At 53.5% G+C, this 14,311-nt stretch overlaps 1 protein-coding gene across 1 annotated transcript in view; it reads right to left on the minus strand.

Moving 5' to 3' along the window:
• Positions 1–14,311, minus strand: part of LOC115349738 (centriole, cilia and spindle associated protein) — a 40,046-nt gene that overhangs the window by 17,671 nt on the left and 8,064 nt on the right. The window contains exon 2 of the mRNA XM_030034327.2: positions 4,488–4,499. The gene's annotated coding sequence lies outside the window, so the exon portion shown is untranslated. The remainder of the gene's footprint in view (positions 1–4,487; positions 4,500–14,311) is intronic.

The raw sequence follows: 14,311 nt of genomic DNA on the forward strand, positions 1-14,311 counted from the left end.
GAGCTACAAGGGAGCGGAGCCTGGGCAGCGTATCTACCAGGAAGACGGGCCCAGAAATAGCACTCCAGAAGTGCCCACCATCACTCAACGGCTTCAAAAATGAGTGAGGAGCAACTTCTGAGCGCGCCTTCTCACCGTGCTGTGCCATGCGTGGTGCCTTTCCCGAGGCGGACGTACAGGAACCTTGCCTACACGCTTCGCTGGAAGATGCAGCGGTTTTCCCCCTGTCCGTGCTGTCCTGGGGATTGCATTTGGGAACTGCCTCGCTCATTCATTATCCCCACCGAGGGCTTGGGTGGCAGCTGGGTGGGTTGTCCCCGCTACCTTCTCCCATTGCCCTTACTGGTACCTCTGTGATCCCACCGCAGCCCAGCCATGCCCTCAGCACCACCTGCTCTAATGGAGGGTTTTTCCTGGAAAATAACAGGGGACAATTGGTATAAAAATACCTGTAACTGAAGACAGCACTAAAGAAGACTGCCGTAGCGGTGCAGGCTAGAGAGCAGAGCTGATCACTCCCCAATTAACCAGGACTCTGGTTTGTTACTCTGATATTCTGCTCAGTCTATATGAGCAGATGACATTAGTGGATTTCATATAAATGGGCAAGGTCTGGGGTTTGCAGCATTTGCTTTCCATCTAGAAAATGTTATTTTGTACAAAATGTCATTTTGAGTCAACCGGCACATTTTAGCTTGGCAGTTGTGGTTATGAAAATGTTGCTGTTGTTCCTAGGTATCATTTTAGAGCAACAACTGTTCGCAGCTTTTTCCTTCCCAAAGAACCTCTGTCCCCAGTTTAGGAAGATGCAGCTGTATCAGAGGTACACGGATACTCTCTGGTGCCTTCCCTTCCTGACAGAGAAGAAAGGGTTCACCTTTTGCTGGGCCAAACTTCTCCTGGGGTGCCCACAAACCTGCCGCCACATCTGAAATGCCAGAACGAAAAACACCAGATCCTGGCACACAGCCTGTCCGTTCCTATTTTCTGCATTTTTTCCCTAAACTCTGCACACTCCAGAGCAGGCACCTACTCTTCATATCAGCCTGCAAGATGTCAGCACTTCATGAATAACATAGTATTGTTAGTAGCTGCCTCCACCCATCCTCTCCATCGTACCGTGCTGGTTTTAGGGCCTCTATCCCTTGCTGGCACGAAAACGAGCGCCCAGCCGCACGTGTGCTGTGAGGTAAGCTGCACCTTCACCCTCCCGCTCCAGTTTTTCCTTTGCAGCTCAACCCTCCCGTCCGACGGTTTGCACATACATCCCACAGTGCCTGGCGGATTGGCAGCAGCTAGGCTTGGAAAATGACGGGGGACCGTTTGTATAAAAAGACCTGTAACAGAAGCACGCAGAGACTCCCAGCAACGCTCCTGTTGCAAATCACACGTTACCTAAGGCTGATGCAAGCAGCAGCGGTGGCTGTCGGGCACGTTCCCCACGGCCTGCCACAGGCAATCTCAGGTTTACGGTGGAGCGACCGCCAGCCAAGAGGGCCCAGTGTCCCTCCAGGCCAGCCACCGTCCCAAACCAGCTCCGGAGACATTCGGCAGCTCTGGGGGAGGATGCTGAGACTGTCCTGGGTGAAGGACAGGTCCTCACTCACTCCTCCAGTTAGAGCCAAATAGCTCCATGTGTGCCAGACAAGAATCATTCGCCATCCTCAACACAGCAGCTCTGGATGTTCTCAGCGTAGCTGTATAAACATCATTATTTTTTAATCCTCACGAGTTTTGGCTTCGATACCTCATGACAGAGATGTCCATGGGCTGAGAGTAGCCAGTTATTAAATGATTCCTGAATGAGGAACTACAATATTTATGAAGCTGATACTAACACTAGAATTTCCTCCCTTGCATATTTTCCTGGTTTTTTCCCTTCATTAAAAAGCAAAATAAAGACACCATAAGACTGAAATTCTACACATGCTTTTTCCTTTTAAAGTGCTTTTCCCCTGAGGATTTTAGTTATGCCTCTTAATCCTTATTATTGCTTTCCTACAGGTAGCAAACCGGGTGGCCAGGTAGGTCTAGAGTTTCAAACCAGATCCATGGCAGATGACTGATCAATGCCAAACCCCAGGAGTCCCGGTTCCCTCTGCTACCTCCGTTCGAATGAGAGCACCAGCGCTTCTCGCCAGGGAGGACAGCAGCTTTACTTCTGTCTGAAAGAACCGCAGCAAAGTCAACAGCAGAGACATAACCTGATTTTTATGCAAAAAGTAGCGGGTAACGAAAAACGAGCATGGATGTTCTTTTGCAGAGTGTGGTCACAGAAAGACACAGGGTAATCGCATGGGTGGTTTACACATGGTTTGGGCTTGCAGTCTTTTGCCATTGAACCTCTCTGTGGGTCTGGGCAATAAGGGGGGATAGTGGACAGTTTATATGTAGTAGGAGTGGAAAATTACATGTCAACACATCTTTCAGATTGGCAGACTGGCTGCCAGCCGAAGCAGGAGCTGTCATGATCTGAAATTGGGCTGCCGAGGTATTGCTCGGGTAAAGTCTGGAGGAGAGAGAAAACAGGGAAAAGAAAGAAGCTGTTTCTCACAGAGAACCATATTTTTAAAGTATTTAACAACATCAAATCCAAACTAGCGAGAATATTTTGCCAGGCAGGGAAAAAACACAGACTTCCTAAACCTGTGAAACTCTGCCTTCACCTAGATCAGTGAAACTCTGCCAAATACTAGGGGTAGCTGTCCCAATCGCTTCACAAAACAAGCCATCGCGCTGTTAATAGAAGCCTGGTTAATCCCGCAGATGTGGGTTCTTTGGTTTCATGGGCTATTATCCCTTTTAGGTCTGCACCAGCTGCCCACAGGGTAACACTGTCATGAGAGAAGGATCAGAAGAGCTGGTTCAAATGCTCTCTGTGGGGCAGCAGTAGTGCAGTTGGCTGCAAAAGTCCCCCAGAACTGCCTGATGCTGTTATCCAGAGCTCTGGGAAATTTGCTCGTGGCCAGCGTGGGCTGCGACCGGCCAGGGAAGCCCTGCAACCCCTCTTCCAGAAGCTCCGGGCACAAATCCTGTTACTTGTGCAAATCTCACATTTTTCTTGGAGCAACTTGAAACTTTTTACCATCACAGCTCAGAGCGGCTGTGCCTCTAAGCGCTCACAGCAGCACAGTTTACAGCTCCTCTCAGCCTTGTTGAAGGTCCACACTTTCCATCCACCTTTCTAAGAGATGGAAAAAGAGCCGTAGCTCCTCGGGCTGTGTGCTAGAGATGTGGGCCCAGGAGGAGGGAGAGACATCTCCCGCTGCTGAGTGTCCTCTGGCTGCTGCAGCTCTGAGTCCTGGACCGGGCACCCACCTTGCTGCTGCCTCTTCACCACGTGGTGTGAACACAGCTCAGCTCCCAGCTTAAAAACTGTTAGCATGGGCAAAGAACAAGGTCCTTACTGGTATCGGCCTTTTTTTTTTTCCCCTTTCTTTTCTTCCTGGCTCCTACTCCTTAAGGTTGCAAGGTCGCACACCATTGCTGACAGGTCAAGGGGGTCCTAGCAAGAGAAGAGATCTCACGGCCAGCAGTAACAGGGTGCTCGTCAAGGCGCTGCCCCCCACAACACATTTGCAGGTTGCCGACTCAGCCTGAGAAAACTCCAACTTTATGTGCCAGCCAAGGAAGAGGCAGGAGAATCCAAGGAGATTTCCCCACCTGCTCTCGTTTTTATCTCCTGCTTGAGCAGCCCCAGTGACCAGCAGCTGGCTGGGGAGCCTGGGTCGCTGCCCGGCTGCTGCCCGTCCCACGGCCGAGGCGAGGAACCGGGTCCCAGCTGCGCAGCTCCCCACGGGCAGCGGAGGGGACCCCGCTCTCGGCCGCACGCCTGAGCGTTTTCTGCGATGGATGTGGGTTTCCCTGGAGGTGGGCACGGCTCCTTAGGAGCAGCGGGGCACGGGCAGGGGTGGAGGTGGCTGCGTGCAGGCGGCAGCGCTCGCCCCGCACCGACCCATCACATCCCTTCTTCCCAAGCGGCCAGTGAATGGGGTGTAAATCCAGATGCAGCTGCTCCCCGAAAATCCACATGTATTCGCTTGCCATCTCCAACCTGGGGCTCTTCTGAAGGCTTGGGGCCACTTTTCCCGGCAGAGCGGGGTGGCTTTGTGAACGCACCCCCTCACTCACTGCCTTCCCACTTCCCAACAGCCAGCCTCTCCCCCTCCAGCAAATTAACCCTTGTTCCCCATGCCGTCCATCAGATTTGCTTGCGTCCCCCTGGTCTGTGCAGGCTGCCCACTTGCCTTTCTTTCCTACAGAGCAAAATGTGTTTCTTCACAGCTGGACTATCGCAGGCAGACCTGGGAACTGTCACCTCTCATGGATTTCCTGGGTCCAGGGTTTTTTTTTGTTGTTGTTTTGGTTTTTTTTTTTCTTTTTCCTGCCCCGGAAAACCATCTCTGGGTTTTTTCATGCCTCTGGGCCCTGGGCCTTTCTAGCTTGTTCCTGCATCTCTCTCCCTCCGAGGTGCAGCACAGGGACAAGCAGGAGGAGCCTGCCCAGCGCTGGTGGGGATGTGCTGATTTACTCCTGCAGGGAAAGCGCCGGCCCCACGTCTCTGCCCAGTTCCCAGGCTTCCCTCAGGAGAAAGAGCAGATTTGGTCCAACATTTTGGATCATGCTGTAGGCACAGGGACTCTAGCCGCGGTGAGGAGGCAGGAGGAGTGCTGGAAGCCAATTTCCACATATGTGTCCCCTGCCTTGGTCCCCTCTGCCTTCCCTCATGCCTTGTTTTCTTTCCTCCTCACCAGCTCTGCTCCACACTGTCAGCCTGGCCACATCTCCACCAGGAACTGGGAGAGAAGCTGGAGAAGGGATGGGAGGTGTAACGCTGTGGGAACCTGCAGCCACCTCTCCTTCTCCGTGCTTAAAGGGGATAGTTCAAAACAAAGAAACCCAGTCTGGGAATGTCTGTGCTCTTAATATCTGCCAGAAATAACCAAAGTTCCCCTGAAAGAAAGGATAAGCAGGGATCGAGGCAGTTCTCCCTGTGGAGGGATCTCACTTCCACAAAAAATCATCAAGACAGAACTGGATCATGTTCCAAGTGGCAGAGCCCAACACATTCACTTGCAGCTTGCAAGACGTTGTCAAGTTCATGGTCTCAGTAACACCTCCAGGATGCCGCCTCCATGAGCCGAGGCAGGCTGTGTGCACCCACTCGGGGAGAGGCAAGAGGTGGAGAAGTATCTGAGCCCACACACTTTCCTCCAACCTTCTCTCAAGCTCGTAATGCTGCACAAAGCTGTTCTCCGCTCATACTCCCTTGCCTCTGGAGCTCTGGGAGGGCAATCTGGCCACTGGTCAGGATTACTTTTACTCTCGTTCCTGTTCATCTTCCTTTTTCAATCCCAGACACGTCTTCCTCTCCTCCTTTTGCCCCTGGACCACAGCACGGCACCCAAGAGGCTGGTACAACATTCGCCACAAGCAAGGGATTACAAATCTCCAGCATGGGCTGGCCACCTCTGAGAGCCAATCTGTCACTGGGAGAAGACAAATTTGGGGGGAGAAACAGAGGTGCCTGTGCTGTAACCTGCTCCCCATCTCACAGCAATTAAGGGAGCGCTGCTGAAATGATCAGCTCTGAAAGATCAGCGCTTCAGACCATCACTGCTGGGCTAGCGTCAGCCTCTAGGTGATGGGGACAGAAGATGTTCCTACGGCTTTGGGCTTGTTTTTCCAGCATAGGAACCCACATTTCTCACCATTCCCCATGTGCAAACCTGGCCCCTGCCTGTCATGTGGCCCAGTGCCAGTCCTGAATCTAATTCCAGCCTGTACAGTGATGGGCCTCAGTTTCCCAAGCAGTAAACTGAAGGGTAATAATAAATGCATTGTGGAAAATAATTTAATGCTTGAAAAAACTTCACAGAATTTGCAATGAGAGGGCTGAGGAACAAGCCCAGCTCAAGTGCATATTCCTGAATCTGATTTTAAACACCAGAAATTAGTGGCAGCTCAGTGTTGACTCTTGGCTGATTTCACCGTCAGTTTGTGAAACCTGTGTAACCTAATCTCATTGTTCCTCCCCCTGGAAACGGTGGGCGTTCAACACAGAATAAACCTCATCCCAAGGCAAACTCCATTTATGGACCTCAGTGGCACAACCGTGTGCTTTGAGATCATCCATTGAAGATTGCCACAGCCGTCTACCTTTTCTCCGAAGCCCCTCGAGCACCAGTTCACAAAAGCCTGCGTATTAAAAGCTCTTCCCCAGCCCACCTAGAGAAGCAGCCCCAAGGGACCTGCTGGCTCCAGCTGAGGATGAGGGGTGGAGGAAGACACTGCGATGGGGCAGGACAAAGGCTATATGGGGATGTGGGGAGCTCCCCGAGAAGGGGTTTCCCTGCGCTCGGCAGTACCCGGCGGTGTGCAGGGGTCCCAGCCTCTTGATGGAGCAGTGCTGCACCCTGCCACGGTTCAGTCCCAAATAAAGCCAGTAGCATTGAGGGCTTGGCTCTGAACAGGGACGGGGCTCAGCTGCTGAGCTAAGCTGCTAAATTGCTTCCAAAATTGCACAGGGGCACCAGGAAGAAACAGGGAAATGGTGGTCGGGAAGGTGAAGGCAGGCTTGGGAACCACGAGCAGTAGGCTGGCGGCTCCCGCTTCCCTCCTCCCCGCTGGCACCTTGGCTCGTCCTCACTTCTACCCGTTTGGGAAGAGCACTGGCTTGGAGGATGAGCAGCCGGGTCCCATCCTCCCTGCCTCTCGCCCAGAAGCCGCTGCCTTTGCTGACTTTTTAAGTCAGGGTAGGGGGGACCTCGCAGGGAGCCTTCCTATGGGGAACGTGATGGTGCGTGCAGTCCGGACTCGGGGAACGGCATCCCTAATATGGTCTCAGCCGCGCTGACTGGCTGGGGGCTCCTGGGGGAGGAATGGAGCCCCTTATAAAAGCACCCAGGTCCTCCCACGAAGGCAAACCTCCCTGGGCTTTAGCAGAGTTAGAGTGAGGCTTGCTTGATATGGGAATTTTATCCGCCCTTTGGAGATTATCCAGGCTTTCTTGGGTTTCACACGGCGCGAGGTGGTGGCCTGGGCTGTTCGTGACCTGGTGGATGCCAGCAGAGAAAGCCCCTTTTCAAGCAGCACGCGGCTCCTGCCAGCATCGCTCCGCGGAGGAAATCTGCTGGCACCCCCCTGCAGCGGGCACCCTGCCTCGCTCCCCGCTCCCGGCCACCGCAGTGGCGTCACACGCCTCAAAGTGTGCAGCCCAGTGCCACCGAGCCAGCCCCCACCTCGTTCCTCCCCTCCATGGCAGGACCCGCAGCGACTCTGCTTCGGTTTTCCTTCTTCTAAAATCTGCCCGAGTGCCCGTCGGTGTACTACACCCATCCCTTCATCCCATCCGCATCCTAAGCAGCCTCCTTGACCTGGGGAGCCGTGCGTGGGAACCCCCCTGCCCTGCAGCGCTGGCTGGGGCTGGACCCGACCTGCACCGGGGCTGTGGTGTGCCCAGTACGCACCGTTTCTCCCCTGCCTTACCAGCGGTGGGGAGGTGGCAGCACTGGGGGAGCCAACCCCAGCAGCCCCGATGAGGCCGGGGAGGGTGCCGGGCCAGGTCACGCATGAACTGGGATGACTGGTGCGCCCAGGTCCAGCCCCAGCTGTTTCCGATAGCGTGCCCACGGCGGACGCTTGGAGGAACGCGTGCCTGGTACCTGCTGGGACGTCCACCCCAAAAGTAGTACCGCCATCCCACACGGCCAACACAAACAAGTGGCAGAAAGGACGGCGCTCTTCTAACAAGTCTTCCCTTCCCTGGTACATCAAAAGAAAGAAAGAAAAATGAAGGAAAGCACTTTATTCATTTACAAAGCGAATCCCTGCCTTGCTCAGAAATATAAACTTGTTAGCTGCTGACTACACGTTGGGGCAGCCACCACTTCAGCAGCAGCGGAGAGCACCACGAGCGTGCTGGCAATCGTGCTGCAGTTCCCCGTTTAGAACAGGGCAGTCAGGGGTGAATGCAGCCCCCCCAAAATAGCGCTTCGAAGGGGAGCTAGCCCGGGCAGCCACAGTTTTAAAAAAAAAAAACGGCCTTGAACAAAATGCCACCACCATGAAGGCATTTTCTCAGGTCTCACAGAGGAGTGTTAGGATGCAAACAGATGAAAAGCATGGCACACCTTTAAATGGACATAAAATGTGCCATCGGCGGGGTGGGATCTATTTTTAACCCTTTGGAGTCCACAGATGTGCAAACCCCATGTGTGCAGGTCTCCACAGCTAGCGAGAGGCGTGCGATCAGCCATTTGGTTGTCGGACCGGGAAACGCCAGTGTAGTCAGGCTTCATTTAGCCTTCGACAAGGAGGGAGATTAAAGTCTTACCATGCCCCTTCCTTTGGCTCGGCAGCAACCCCAGCTCGCAGCCTAAGCACGCGCGTACGTGCTAAGCGCTACCGACCGGACACCAGCTTTGCAGTTTTCTTTTTGGAAAGGGCCACGCTGGGTCTGGGTTTCTAACCTCGGCGTCCCGCCTGGCTCTGCCCGTGGGAGGGAGCTGGCAAGGCAAAGGCAAAGCAAGACAAGGCGGCCTGGGGGGGGTGAGACGCACACCGGTGACCCGCCGGCAGCAGGACAGCACCGCGGCGGAGGCTCAGCCCGTCTGTCAGCACCGCTGCGAAGCCGTCGGGGCTGGATGCCAGCCAGCCTGGCCTGTGGTCTGGCATTGCCCTGAGCCCCACCGCCCCTTCTGCACGGGCAGCGGGTGACATACACCCGCCAACCCGGGCCTCCTCTGTTTCTGTAATTAAACCACCAGCCTAATTTGGTGGGGGGGGTTCTCTGCAGCCCCTCAAGCCACCCAGCATTTTGTAGAATCTCCCATCATGTCTTAAGGGCTTCCTCATCGCTTCCTGGGAGAAAACCTAGTTGTTCAGCAAAACACAGTACTGATTTAAAGTACAGAAAAGCAAACACTACAGCCATTTCCCCAGGCCTTTCCAGATGAAAATTTTACTACATTTGTCTCCAGACACCTGTTTGTCCCCTCTGGTGCTCTCCATCCTAAAACACTCCAGCAAAGCAGCCTGCTCGCAAGGACAGTCACCGAAAAGGCCAGCTGCTCTCCAACGGCAGCTACGGACCCTGCGGCATCCTTACAAAAAGGATACTTCAAATCCACCGTCACACGGCTGGGTGCCGGGATTTCATTTCGCAGACGGTGGGGAGCAAGCGCAACCCGTGCCTGGCAGGAAAAGCCCCAGCTTGAAACATCACATCCCCCCCGGGGCACCAGAAATTATCTTGAGAATGGTTTTGACAAATGGATGCCCTTGAAAAAAACCTGTGCACCACTTGTGAGCAGCTCCCCTAGAGAGTGCTGACATCTGTGTATATTGTTTATAATGAATTATCTACTCGGCACGGGGAACCTGTTGGCTCTGGAGAGTGGTGTTAGGCTGACTTTCATCTCCCCAGCTTGCTGGTGTGAATCCAGCCCGAGCCGCCTGGGAACCAGACCTCTCCCTGCGTGACCCACCGTGGTGCCCCGAGCCCACGGCGGCACGGAGCGGGGAAGGCAGCTGGACCCCCTTGTCCCCACCGCCCCTTGCAAAATGAACCATCGGTGTCCAGAAACACCGCTGTAAGTGTCAGCCGGGCTGCACGTGGAGAAGTACGTGCTGGTGTCCCCTCCGAGGGGGCCAAGGGCGCTGCAGGGGGCTGGTTTTGGAGCAGCGAAAGAGCTGGCTGTGCAGCTTGCTGCCTCCTGCCCCAGCACCGACACTCGTCAGCTGCCCCGGCAAGAAAGAAATGACTCCTGCTGCACCCGCCGCTCACCCTGGATCAGGGGCGATGGACAACGTGAGGAAATTCAGGGGATACAGAACTGAAAAAGCTGCGCCGAGCTGAGCTCGCCGGAGAAGCTCAGTACCAGCTACGTGCTCGCCGAGAGGAAACACAAGAGTTATCTGCGAGTGCACTCGAGCTGGGCATTTTGCTAGCAACGGCTGACGAGGCGGGTGGCTTTACTCCCGAGAGAGGAGACCGGGAGTTTGAGACTCTGGGTTGTGCTGCTGGCACTCCCACAGCCGTGTGGGCATCCCTGCTGTCCCCACGCTCCCGCTCCCCGACCCGCACAAGGGCAGAGCATCTTCCTCTGGCTGTGAAATACTAATAATTTGTAGTTGTACACCTGTCTGAAGAGCCCTACGTGATTGCTTTGGTACGCTGTCCCTGTGGTGCTCAGACCAACTGCCCGCCCCAAGAACTCTGCGGAGAAAGGTGCTCAGCAAAGCTGAATGAAAGCTACAGCAGCCCAGCCTTGCTAAGCTGGGCAGGAAAGAAATTGCCTTCCTGTGAAGTCCTTCAGAGTCAAACAACGTCCACCAGAAAGCGGTTAGCTCCAGGAGGCACACAGAAAGAGGCAAGAAGGAATAAAACCAGTACCTTCCGTCACTAAAGTCTCAGAAACGGGCGACTCTGCAACCCCACCGATCTGCTTTCCAAGGAAGATTACGAATGTGCTGGACTTGCCTACCTCGATATTTGTAATTTTACAGCTACGCCCTAAGGTTCCAAGGAAGATAGAGAAGTAGGTCTCCTGCAGAAATCACCCTCCATCCCTCCCCTATCAAACCTCTCCATGGAGAGGAGCAAGAGCACACTAACCCAGGATTCTCCCTGGACATTGCTCAGGGGACAAGTCTGGCCAAGAGGTACAAGTAGAAAGAGCCTTCATTAAATGTAGTGAGCAATGAGCAATTTTGTTTCCCAAGATACAGCAGCTGTGCCAACACAGGGCTCTGCGGTCAGCTGAGGCAGAGGGGCACCATGCCTGGCTACTTTTGCACAGTCCTTCTAGACGCTTTGCCTGTCCCATTGAGTCTAAATACCGATTTATGTGTAGGGAACTTTGTGTATGTCCGTGTACGCTACCAAACCGTGTTTTATTAAAGATCTTTGGGGCTAGAGGCTGCTCCCGAAGCACACTGACTGCACCACCCTTCCTTCTGCGAAGGCAGACATGGCCCTCAGGCCCCAAGGTAGCTCCGAAGATGAGGATGTACACGTGTCCCACGTTCAGCCCTCGTCTCTCATTTGCCTGGTGATTTGCAGATAACCACCATGGAAAAATGACTGACAGAAAAAGATGATCATGCATTCATCCAAACCACCCTTCAAAAACCCTTTGCATGTCTTTGTCCCTCCTTTGCCTGTTGCCTGTGGAGAGGAGATGGGGAAAACAGGCCAGGACTCTTCCTTCTGCATTTAGCGGCACCGCTGCTGTGCTCCCCAGTACAATTTCCACGTCAGACCTCACGCACTTTTGCCTCATCACCCCTGCCCTCCGCCCGCTTGACGGGGAGATGCGCATCACTGCACGAGTCAGGGGTTTGGGCGTTTGAAGAAAACACCAAATGGGACTCCCTGCGGAACACAGCGGCGGCGCGTGAGGGGTCTGGATGGGGCCGGGGGGGCCCGTCTCTGCCCCACAGAAGGCAGCGGCAGGCAGGGCACAGGGAGCCTTTCCCTCCCCGTTGCAGGGAGCGACACAGACAGTGCCAGCGACCCCGTGCCGGAGGTGGACACCGACGCAGTGTCCGGGAGGGCTTCTGCAGCCCGGCTTTTGGTAACACGCTCTTTTCCCCAGCTCCAGCTGGAGCCCTGGGTGGGGAGGACGCAGCTCTAGAGACGTGTCCGTTCCCCCCTCCTGCACGTCTAAGCCCTGTCAGCACCAGGGCACCCCACGGCCGGCAGCCGGCCGGCGGGCAGCGACCCGAAAAGCGCTCTCGTGTGCAGCAGCGCCCTGGGGAGATGCCGGCGGGGACCCCCCCAAACTCCGGTCCTCTCCACTAGAGGGGTAGGGACCAGCTCCAGCAGCTCTCCACCCTCCCTCCAGGCAGCGTGCACGGGGAGCGAACCACGGCTTGATTGCAGCTGGGTTTGTGGGCATGCTTCCCTGGGATAACCTCACCCTGCTCTTCCACACGTCCTAGAACACAGCCAGGGCTCAGACGAACCCTCGCTCTGCCCTTCTTTCCCCACCTTGTGCCCAGCAGACTCAAGTCGACGGCCCCTGCCTCCCGGGCTTTTTCACGGTCAAAAAGCCAAATAGCACATTAGCTCCGGTCTTCAGAAGGCGGCAGGCATTTGGAGATTTGCCGTGCCCTTTCTAACTTCCCCTACTCTTCTGAATTATTCCCCGTGTCCCATAATACGCCACCAGAATCCCTTCCGCAATTTGGAAGGCTTATTTAGCGAGTCAGATATAGCAAGGCATGACTTTATAAATAGAGAGGGGCATGGTTGGGGACTGTGCAACGTGACTCACAAGTCAAACTGCCAGTGAAGAACTTATCAGACATTTGCTTTAAATATTCATTTAGCAATACCAAACCCTGCTCACGGTTACACTTACCATATAAAAACACCGTTCCCATATGCAGTCAGTATATTTATGGCGATTTCTCCAAAACTGCTCAGAAGCCACTTACTGTCTCGCTGGCCAGAGATAAACCAGGGCTGGAAAGGAAAATACTTCCTCGGAGCTTGAGTCTGTCCTCACTTCCAGCTCTGCAACTCAGTGCTCTTTCCCACTGCAAAGCTGATGGGGTGATGGTTATGTCATAAAACATTTTCTCCCTAAATGCTTTTTTTTTCCATCCATGTATCTTATTTGTCAAAGCTGCTACTCCTACAGAATACCTGTGGTCCAGACTTGGGTCTTACTGCTTTTCAGTTTTCTTCTACACCCTCATTTGCTCACCTGGTCCTTAATTCAGACTGATTCTTCCACAGAAAATGGAGAAAAATAGATGTGAATTATGAGATCAGCAATAAAATCTTTACAGAACAGGCAATAGATTAAATGGATACATCTTACACATTCCAGGAAAAGAATATTTTTTTAATCTTTTTCTTCCAGATGACCATTTCATGGCCTCAAGCCATGCCAGGTTCTGGACTTACAGCAACAAAATTAATTATTCCCTCTTCCTCCCACTTCCTCATGTGATTGCTTTTATTGCTATGGCTTTGTTTCTTAATCTGGAACCCGATCATGCAAGCACTTAAATATTAACCAAATCTGTTGTCCTCTCAGCGGCTTCAGAGAGGATTACTTGCGTGAATCAACGGCAGCAGGTTTGCAAATTGTTAAATCAAGGGTTTGTCCAACCCAGCAGAAGGTATCTGAGACTGGATAAATGGGCTGAAAATTTGCTGCAAGGCTGAAATAGGCCACATCTAACTCTCACAAATAATAAAAATTGATACTGAGTGTAGTGTCAATACAGGACCCCTGGGAGCCTTCTCCATCATTCCTGTGCTGCAGATCACCGCAGACGCCTTCTCCTTACGTGGCCATGCCTCCGTGTCCACGGCTCCCAGTATCTGTCCTGTCCTTGCCCAGACCCCCCTGCCCAGGCACGAGCCCTCCCCACGCCGTCTGCTGACCTTGCAATATTTTCCATGTTATTCTTTGCTCTCCCCTTTTTATTTTTAAACAATGATGCACGTTCAGCAGGTGCGCTCCCTGGGCTGCCCGCAGTCCCGCTGCAGCCTTTGCCATGGGAAGCCGTGGGTGATGAAGAAACCAAGCACCTCCAGTTTGGGCAGAGCTACACCTGGTTTCTGCATCCCGGTCGAGATGTGGCAGGGGTTACGTCAAGTTGCTTCTCCACACGGGAGCATGTGCAGCAGGCACATAGGAATAATAAAGCAAGGTGTCAGCAGAGGTTAAGCACCTCAAGGATTAACTGGCACCCTTTTTAACTTGGACTTTGGATTTTAGCACCAAGTTCCACTTAATGCCGTATTTTGCTGTCTAAGCAGATCAATCTTCTATATTAACCTGTCTGGTGTTTAACCCCTCACATGTGAGCAGGGGGATCATAACCCCTCGACCATGCAGTCTCAGACAGTATGGGCTGTCTTCAGTGGGCTGACACAAATAAAGGGAAGAGGGAGTAAATCTCAGAGTAGTAGGTCTAAAATCGATTGCCATGTTTTTCCTAAAACATTTATCCAAAGAGAGATTTCTCATATTCTCCCTGAGTTGACGGGATTGAATACTGTAATACTCCTAAATTTGCCACTTTTATTAGGGTTGAAGAATAATCTTATCCCGCAGGGCTCTTGCAGGCCAAGTATGGAGGCATCACACCCAGAGTGAGGACAGAAACCGGTGGTGTTTTGGGTTGCTGGCGTGAACAGCTCGGGAAGAAGAGGGTGGTCTGGGCTCTCAGCAAGGCGAAGGACTCTCCGAAGGCACAGCTGGAGATCCCCGGCACCATCGGTGGCTACTGCAGCCTCCGGCTTGTGGCTGCTCTTGGAAAACGTTCAGATTTCAAGACTTTCTCT

This window comes from Aquila chrysaetos, chromosome 13, assembly GCF_900496995.4.
Source record: "Aquila chrysaetos chrysaetos chromosome 13, bAquChr1.4, whole genome shotgun sequence".
Classification (NCBI taxonomy): Eukaryota; Metazoa; Chordata; class Aves; order Accipitriformes; family Accipitridae; genus Aquila; species Aquila chrysaetos.